The sequence below is a fragment of the Lepidochelys kempii genome, chromosome 13 (assembly GCF_965140265.1).
Source record: "Lepidochelys kempii isolate rLepKem1 chromosome 13, rLepKem1.hap2, whole genome shotgun sequence".
Lineage (NCBI taxonomy): Eukaryota > Metazoa > Chordata > Testudines > Cheloniidae > Lepidochelys > Lepidochelys kempii.
In genome coordinates, this window is record NC_133268.1 from 36440237 (window position 1) to 36449500 (window position 9264).

Below are 9264 nucleotides of genomic sequence, written 5' to 3' on the forward strand. Positions count from 1 at the left end.
ATTAATTGAAAACCCCGTCTCGCTTATTGTTCTTTTAATCCAATTGCTTTGTGTTGTATTTAGAGCTTTCTTTCTATGTAGAGATTCGTGTAACATTTCACAAGTCTTTGTAGAAATATTACAGTCCAAATATTTCACTTAGGTATTTTTAAAATGAGGTAAAGGATGGTAAATGTTACGCAGTTCTTGTAAATATATTTATATTAATAATGACTATGTTTATAAAGCAATCCTGTTCATATCAATAGCTTTGAAATCATGTCTTAATAGTTATAACAGTTATGAAGGAAGCTATAGGTCTACATATTGATCTCTTGTAATCATACAAGATAACATGATACTATAACATCATATTATAAACCAGTCAGATATTATTCATTTTCTTTATAAATAAGTTTCAGTAGCAACTGTATTGTTTATAAACCTAATACTTGATCACCAGTTTATATACCTTTATTAAAAATATCATTATCATTTAAACAATCTACTATTATTTCAATCTCTTTCTATACTAATAATAAACAGTAACATTTGATCTTTTACAAACACACACTGATAATAGGAATATATTTACAGAGTAATCTGATCTGACTTTCTCCTCCTTCTACGTAGCCACTAAGATCACTCCGTTTTTCCTATATCTCTTCTGAAGTAAATATGCATCTCTCTATATGTATTTATGAATAATTATAATGTTGTATATGTGGTACATTTGCTTATACAGAAATCTCATTTTTCTTCATTCTCTATATGTTAACATGAATTCTTGTACAATTAATATGTATAAAGAGATCCTAATCACATTCAATGAAATAGAAAATACATTCAAATTAGAAAACTAAAATTTCAAGTTAACCTAATAAAATGTAGATCTCTTTTTAGTCTTACCACTTAGATTTCTGTACGCAGATACCTTTCTCCTTAATTGTTAATGTTTATAACATTGTAAAATCAGGAGAAAAAAGAAAAAGAGAAAATAAAAATATTATTATTGTTATTATTGCTATTATTAAATAATGAAGAAATCACATAATAGCAAGAAGTAGATCATGCCTTTTTCTAAGCTAGTTCTTTCTGAATCACTTCAGAACAATAAAGATTCTATTAGAAAACAGATTTGGCCATTATTGTCTCAGCATCTAGCCGATACTATTTATTTTCAAAATCAAACTCTTCCCTGAGAGATTGGGATGAAGAGAGATGCACTGTGATCATTTTCACACAGCAGCATTTCAGACTGAAATTCTCTTCAATCGTTTATATTTCTCTTACACACAATGGAGTCAAAACTAACACATAGGGTCACCGATCTCTGTTAAAATTATTTTATCTGTGATCAGTTAATACTAATTGTTAATCATGATCTTTAACCCCTAATTACTGGTTTATTAAAGAAAGATAAGGCATTTCCCATCACGAATTCAAAACTCATATGCAAGTATTATTCAATAATCAAACTTAGTAATTCATTGAAATACATTTGGCATTTATATTCATACTTCGTAGTAAGATTGTTGCATATATCTGGCCCAATAATTCTATCTCCTATTCTTGATGTGTCTCTCATGTAAGGGACAGAAGGGGATTAATTAATAATGATAAAATTATTATTAATAACTAACAAGTAATGAAGCATTCATAATTTTGTCATACTTTAATTAAAACATGTTGGTCATTTACTATAATTTCCTGTTCTCAGTGACGTATACGTAAAAACATTATTATTATTTTATTTCACATTGATATGATATGTATATCATGTATTAGCTATTAATGAGGAGCTAATATTACCAATTATGATTAGTTACTCATTTATTAGCTATTAATGGTATTAGCCATTGTGGGTCTCACCCCAAGCGCAAGAGACAAGCAAGTTATGAACAGACACAAGGATCTTACACTCTTGGAACCCTACATACATCCCCAGTTTGACACCAGTTTAACTGATAACTATTTCAGCTAGTTCAAAGGGAGGGATTCCACCCTTGCCCGGAAAGTGATTTTGGCATTAAGCTGTGTCTCAAATGCCTTCTGGGGTTGAAGAGTGAGAAGACAATCCCTGGTTTGACATTGAAACACACCGAGGGGTTATAAACAGTGAGAAGAATTTCTTCATTTCTTCACTCTATCTGGTACCAATGTGCAAGGCTCATTAAAATCCCAACTACAGCATCATCCCTATGGGTCACCACACAACGGCGCTAGCTGCTCTTTAGTATAATAACAAAAACATTTATTGGGCTGGACGCCCAGCTGGCGTGAATTGGCCGCAGCTGGGTTGGAGTCAATGGACCAGATCCCCAGCTGGTGTCGATCAAAGCTCAGCTGAGTTACACCGCTTGAGGAGTTGACCCTATATTTTACACAGCATGGGCACTAGGGGGCAGCAGAGGGTGGGGGTGGGGGAGGGGTGGCTATACTGTATAATGGACACCAGCTGGGGATCCCCAGCTGCTGCTGCCCCTAGTGTCCATTATCCCCAGCTGGTGTTGATCAAAGTTCAGCTGAGTTACACCGCTTGAGGAGTTGACCCTATATTTTACACAGCACTTCTCGCCCAATGAATGCCAACGTGTTCCCAACAGGGACGCAGAGGCACCAAAGAAGTTATGTGATCTGCTCAAGGCTGCATCGGAATAGAGCCCAGAGGACCTGTCTCTCAATATCCCCTTCTCTAATGCATAGCCCCCCGCTGCGTTCCTGTGGGTGGGCATGGAACCCAGATGTGATGACTCCCAGCCTCCCTGCTCCACCCAGGAGCTAATTTCCCAGCTCGTCTGGTATCATGAAGCCCGTTCTCTGCTCTCCAGCTCCCGGGGCAGTACCTTCAGGATCTCCTAAGTCCCCAGTCCTCAGGCTGATAACTCAGGTGACTATTGCTCCTCAACTGGAGGGTTACGATCTAAGCTCAAATACACCCAATGGCAGCAACAGGTCGTTTGTGGACATGACAGATGCAGACCGTCCAGCTCAGGCTGGAGGAACCCATAGGCAAATCTCCCACCCATGCCCTGATGCCCATTGGTTTGGCCGCTGCACCGGAGTTGCGGCCGAGCCAATGAGGAGCTTCCTCATTTCCCATCGGTGGCTGGATTTGAATACGCAGCCTCATAAGACGCGGCTTCTCCCTGGACTGTCTCAGCTCTGCCCTGAGGACAGTGTGAAGGTCGGCCATGCATCCGCTCCAGGGACTCAACCTGCTGCTCTCACTGGCCTGTGAGTAACCCACATGGATGCTCCTGCTCCTTCCCCTGCCTGGAGGAGGCTCTGGACCATATGATCCAGAGCAACCAAGGAAATCTATCTAACTACCTAATCAATTTATCTATCTATACCCATGCATATCTGTCCCCCATCCACCCATCCATCCTGATGCACATCTATCTATCTATCTATCTATCTATCTATCTATCTATCTATCTATCTATCTATCTATCTATCTATCTATCTATCTATCTATCTATGTGCAGTATTTATTTTCCATCTCTCCATCTCCAGAATCTCTAGCTATCCATTCCACCTCTCATTGGTAGTATCTCTCCATTTCCATCTATTCTTCCACGCATCTACGGTCTCTCTGTCAGTCTACCAACCTACTGCTCTGTGCATGAGCAAAAAGGAGTGGAGATGACGTTCCGGTTTCTCTCATGCAGGTGGAGGGTGCCAATATGCCTCCTTCAGCCAAAGCCCCTCTGAGATCTCAGTGTCTCCTGGACAGACGGTGGCTCTGGAATGTGCTGTGGCAAATGTCACAGCAGACAAGGTCAACGTCAACTGGATTTGGCAGAGCCCTGGACAGAAACCCGAAGGGGTGCTGCTCTTCAAAATGGATCTGTCAATTTACCGAGCTCCGGGGATCCCGGAGCGATATGTCCCCTCCCAGAGACGCCTCCAACAAGAAGTTCCTGCTCACCATCCGCAACGTCCAGGAAGGAGACGACTCCATCTATTTCTGCTTTGCCTTCTATGGTTCAGCTGGAGTCCAGACGTGGGGAGAGGGGACCCGCGTTCGTGTGCTGAGTGAGTATGGAGCTGGTTGCTGCCATTAGAATAGAAGGATGATCCAGGGGTCAGGATCTGGTTTTGAGAGATCTGAATTTGATGCTGCTTCTGCCATTGCCTCCATGTCTAACCTTGGGCCAGCGTCTCTGCACCTCAGTTCCCCCTCTCAGCAATAGGGAACCAGCCCTTCCCTACTTCCCAGAGGTCACGTGGCTCAGTGAATTGGAGAAGCTCCGATATTAGGGTGATGGTGGCCAGACAGGGACCTGTCCCTTAGATGAGCACATTGAGGTTGGTGGAGGAGGCCCAGGTGGGTAACAGAGGCGTTCTCCATAGTGCCCACAGAAACCAGAGCAGGAGTTTCTGTTATGGACGGGGTTTCTCTTGCTCCCCGCCTCCCCCGAGGAGATGGGTGAGGGGGCCAGACTGGGTTGCCGTGGGAGAGGGTGGTGTGTGGTGCGCCATTGGTTCTTCCTACATGTATTTTATCTCCAGACTATGTCACATGCTCTTCAGGGAACTGCTGGGTTTGTTTATTCCATAGTGATATTTTCAAAAGATGACAGAGGGGCTGGCTGGGGAGGGGGCAGGGGGCTCATCTACTGTTAAGTAGCCAAATCGAAATAAACTACACAAGTTAATTAATCGGAGCAACAATAATGAACCCATAACTAAGGGAGGGGAGATTGGTCTTGTCATGAAGACAAAGAATTGAGAGGCAAGACACTTGACTCTGGGAGGTGGGAGGGGTCTAGTGCTTTAGAACAGAAAAGGGTTGGGAGCCAGGACTTCTGGGTTCTATCCCTGGCTCTGGGAGGGGAGTGGGGTCTAGTAGCTGGAGCGGGCAGGCTGGGAGTCAGCACTCTATCCTGGCTCTGGGAGGGCAGTGAGGTCAAGGGGTGTGAGCCGGGGTTGCTAGCCGCCATCTCCAATGCCCTCTTTGTGTGTCTGCAGGGAGCAATCTGCCCCAGCCCCAAATCCAGCTGTTCCCTCCAGCCCAGGAGGAAATTGCCACCGGCTTCACCACCCTGACCTGCCTAGTGAGCGGCTTCTTCCCCGGCTACATCGACGTGCTGTGGAGGCAAGACTGCCAGACCCAGGCCCAGGGGGTGAGAACGGGGCTGGTGGCACTGGGAGAGGACAAAACCTACTCGGTGAGCAGCTACCTGACGGTGCCGGCCAGCGAGTGGGGCTTGGGTGCCAGCTACAGCTGTGTGGTCAAGCACGAATCGCTGGCATCCACGCTGGAGGAGAGCATCAGTGCCAAGGACTGCAAAAGGCAGTAGCCCAGTGGGGAGCCTCTGCTCCCAGATCTCAGGGGCCCTGCCAGGTGCAACCTCCCCCATTCCCATCTGCCAGGCTGGGAAACCCCCTCGGCTTGGAGGAATACGGTCCCTTGTCCAGAGCAACCTCCCCCCACCACCTGACACTCCCTGAGATCCCGCCCAGCAACACCCCTTCAACAGCAGCAGATCCACTTCTGCCTTGCTTTTGAGGGGGGCAAGGACCCAGCCTGGGCTGGGGGCAGAGCTGAACGCAAGATGCAAAGCTTCAGTCCTGGTTCTCCAGACCATACCTGGTTCCTTTTGCAAATCTGTCGAGCCTACTATCCCTTCTCCTACCCCCCTGTCTGTCTGTCCGGCCCCTCTTGTTTCTTTTCACACGCACTCATCCCTCCATACACAGCCCTCCTCTCTCTCCATCCAGCCATGTACACCCCTCTCCCCATGGTTTTACGGATCTACGTATCAGTGCTGCTTGTTTCCTCTCTACCAATTCATCTCCCCCCACTATCGACCCAATGTACACGTCTGTTTACCTACCAAGCCGTTCATCCATCTAATCTCCACGCATGCTCCCTTCTCAGCAGCAGTTTAGTAATCCAGCATTTATAAAATGGTAGAAAAAGCAAAGACAATAAAAGAAAACTTGATACCAAATTCATCGCTTTGTACTTTTTTTAAAGCAAGACAAACATATCTGCAAAAGGATTATAATAAAATATGAATTAAAAGCATATCTGTGGGTTGTCCATGCTGTGTAATGGGCACTAGGGGGCAGCAGAGGGTGGGGGTGGGGAAGGGGTGGCTATACTGTATAATGGGCACTAGGGGGCAGCAGAGGGTAGGGATGGGGAAGGGGCGGCTATCCATGGGCACTAGGGGGCAGCAGAGGGTGGGGGTGGGGGAGGGGTGGCTATACTGTATAATGGACACTAGGGGCAGCAGAGGGTGGGGGCGGGGAAGGGGCGGCTGTACTGTACACTGGGCACTAGGGGGCAGCAGAGGGCGGGGGTGGCGAAGGGGCGGCTATACTGTATAATGGGCACTAGGGGGCAGCAGAGGGTGGAGGTGGGGGAGGGGCGGCTATACTGTATAATGGGCACTAGGGGGCAGCAGAGGGTGGGGGTGGGGAAGGGGCGGCTATACTGTATAATGGGCACTAGGGGGCAGCAGAGGGTGGGGGTGGGGAAGGGGCGGCTATACTGTATAATGAGCACTAGGGGGCAGCAGAGGGTGGGGGTGGGGAAGGGGCGGCTATACTGTATAATGGGCACTAGGGGGCAGCAGAGGGTGGGGGTGGGGAAGGGGCGGCTATACTGTATAATGGGCACTAGGGGGCAGCAGACGCAGGGGTGGGGAAGGGGCGGCTGTACTGTATAATGGGCACTAGGGGGCAGCAGATGGCAGGGGTGGGGAAGGGGCGGCTATACTGTATAATGGGCACTAGGGGGCAGCAGAGGGTGGGGGTGGGGAAGGGGCGGCTATACTGTATAATGGGCACTAGGGGGCAGCAGACGCAGGGGTGGGGAAGGGGCGGCTGTACTGTATAATGGGCACTAGGGGGCAGCAGATGGCAGGGGTGGGGAAGGGGCGGCTATACTGTATAATGGGCACTAGGGGGCAGCAGACACAGGGGTGGGGAAGGGGCGGCTGTACTTTATAATGGGCACTAGTGGGCAGCAGTGAACAGGACAATATTCGACTAAATAGCTTCCACCCATTGTTCAGACCCTTTAAAATAACTCTGTATGCTCCTATCCGCCCTCAAACCTCCCCTGCCTAGGTCAGGATGGGCCCTTCCCCTAGGCAGTGCCATGAGACACACACACACACACATGCCCTGCGTAGCCCCATCCCCCAGGGCAGGACCAGCCCCAACGGGCAAGTCCATCTTTCCCTAGGGAGATGCCCTTAGACCCCCTTGGCCCTTTTGGGGCCAATCCCTTCTCTCCTCCTGACAGTCCCATCCTCGTTCCTGTCCCACCACATCTCCCCACGGGAGTTCCCACCCCTCGGACTCCCACGCTGCCCCTCTCTCGCCCATCACTTTGCCACCCCGCCTGTTAATTGCCCGCCACAATTAGCTCCTTGGCTTGGGCCCCATCGGAGCAGGGTGCTGGCTGGTGCCTCCTGGGTGGGTGCTGGGACTGGCGAGAGGCCGGTCTGACAGCATAGCAGGGAGGGCCTGCCCAGTTCCCTGGGAACAGGTCAGGCCAGGTACCTCTGCACAGCACAACAGCTGCCATTCATGCAACCGCCCTTCGTTCTCCTGGCTGGGTCTGCCTGACCCCCTCAGTCCATACAGCGTCCGTCTGTCCGGCTAACTGCTGCATCTGACCTCTATCTATTGATCTGTCCCTCATTCCAGAGACGCTATCTCCCAGACCTGTCTGTCTAGACACTGTGTATCCATCTGTCTCAGCTCCATCCATCTGTCCATCCAAGCTGTGCCTAGCTCAGCGCCGTCAGTCTGTCCATCCCACCCCATATCCCATTCTCCAGCCCGTCCCCCCACCTGAGGCTGGATCAGAGCTCGCTCTCCTGTAGCCTATTCCCTGCCCTCTGGAGCCAGCCAGTCCCCCTATCCCAGGGCTGGATTTGAACCAGGACTCCTGGGTTCTATCCCCAGCACTGGGAGGACAACTGAGTCTGGTGGGTTAGAGAAGGGGGCACTGGGAGTCAGGACTCCTGGGTTCTGTTCCCAGCTCTGGGAGCAGCATAGGGTCTAGTGGTCAGAGCAGGGGGGGAGGGGGCTGGGAGCCTGGACTCCTGGGTTCTATCCCAGCTCTGGGAGAGGCGTGGAGTCTGGAGGGTTAGAGCAGGGGGGCTGGGGAGCCAGGTCCTGGGTCCTACAGAGGATACTGAATGACTCCAGCCTGGGCCCTGTGCGGGATGCACATTCCCAGGGCTTTCCAAGATCTGGTTTTCACCCCAGGCTGGCCACAGCTACGTAATAATTCCCCCACCCCGCTCGCGTGTAACCCTCCCCTAGCCTCAGTGCCATGCACCTGTTCCTAGCACAGCTCGCAGCTAAATCTAATCAGGCCAAGATAAAGACAGAGCAGAGTGTGCCTGGCTCCAGCATCCTGCCCAGCCAGGAACCAAGGACCAGCACGGGGCCTCCACTCAGATACCACTTGCCTGGGCACATGGGGCGGGGAGTGCTGGGGGTGTGAAGAGGACAGCCAGGGACACCAGCAGACAGCCAGCTGGGGTCAATCAGCTAGTGGCGGGCATGCTGGAATTGTAACCATCTAAACCTGCTTCCTGGAGGGGGTGGGGTCTAGGGGTTAGTGCAGGGTGGGCTGGGAGCCAGGACTCCTGGGTTCTACTCTTAACTCTGACCCTGACTCACCGTGTGACCCTGGTCCAGCCCTCTCTGTGCCTCAGTTTCCCCACCTGTAATAGGGGAGAAAATCTACCCACTCCCAGAGGGGCGCTCTCTCTTTAGGGCTGGCTGGAAGGTTGGGACTACATGGAGAGACCCAGTGGCAGGGTGGGGGGTGTTTATTCTGGGCAGACCAGATCAACCGGATAAACCAGGCTGGGATCAAGACACAGTTTGTGACACCACAGGCCCCTGGGGCAACAGATGCTCTCCAAGCAGCACTGGCTGCCACTGGGGAAGCTGGGGCAGGCGGGGAGGGGGGCACTGTGATCTGACCACTAGACCACACTCCAGTCTCAGGGCCCAAGGGAGAACCCCAGAGTCCTGACCCTTAGCCCCCTTCACTAAACCCCACTCAGGACTCCTGGGTCCCATCTCTGGCTCTGGAAGGAGAGTGGGGGGCTAGTGGTTAGAGCAGGGGTGGGGGTCAAGGTCTCCTGGGTTCTATCCCCAGCTCTGGGAGGGGCATCGGCAGAGCTGTGGAAGGTGGGGGCAGGGCTGGGCTAGCAGGGGGCTGCAGGTCGGGAGTGAGGGGCACCCTCAAGTCTGGGTTGGGGGGACTGAAGGCAGGAGAAGGAGAGAGGCAGGGAG

At 50.5% G+C, this 9264-nt stretch overlaps 1 pseudogene; it reads left to right on the top strand.

Moving 5' to 3' along the window:
* The first annotated feature begins 3173 nt into the window (after positions 1-3173).
* LOC140897381 (immunoglobulin lambda-1 light chain-like) lies at positions 3174-5288 on the top strand (annotated as a pseudogene).
* Positions 5289-9264: the final 3976 nt, after the last annotated feature.